We start from the raw sequence: 685 nt of genomic DNA, 5'->3' as shown, positions 1-685 counted from the left end.
TAGTTTCTAGGTTTCAAATATAGAAACTTTGGTTTAAAATCTAAACCGAAATAGAATATGTTTGCACAGCGAATTGTGGTGTTGATTCAAACTCAACATATGAAAGCACATTTACATGCGTGGCTGTAGCTGAGTGTGCAAAGATGCTTGATACAATTGGTTGCTACCAAGGCAGTCCGGCTTCAATCCCAACCAGACGGAGCATGAAATTTAAGATTGTTTTTTTTTTTTATTCTTAATTATGAAAATGTTTGGGTTTAACATTTAAACCGAATTGTTTAAATTCTAAACCCAACATAGGTGCTCTCTTTTTTTAATCTTGGAAGGTTTGTATTTGAAACTGAATTTAGTTTGGTCAGATATGTATGTAGTTCAAAAAGTTTAAAATTAAAACCGAAACTTTTAGCCGTTCACTGAGCAAAACTACTTGAGAAAAAAGCATTAGTTTAATAGCACGAGTGCAACATCGTACACGTGATAGAAGTAAAACTTCTTAAAAAAAGCCCATGTGTGCGCCACACACCCGGTATAAATGTTAACAAAAATAAACTACGAGACAATCAGACGAATATAGTTGTTTATTGTATCCAAAGTTGGTACCAAGTTGATAAGTTTTTATCATTTCTCATAATTTTCTTTTAATTTTAATTTTTTCGAATACAGAGGATATGATCATTCTTTTTTT

The sequence above is a fragment of the Rhagoletis pomonella genome, unplaced genomic scaffold (assembly GCF_013731165.1).
Source record: "Rhagoletis pomonella isolate Grant_MI unplaced genomic scaffold, Rhpom_1.0 Rhpom_scaffold_00005, whole genome shotgun sequence".
Classification (NCBI taxonomy): domain Eukaryota; kingdom Metazoa; phylum Arthropoda; class Insecta; order Diptera; family Tephritidae; genus Rhagoletis; species Rhagoletis pomonella.
The sequence above is the reverse complement of the archived record's forward strand: the minus strand, read 5'-3'. Positions refer to the sequence as shown.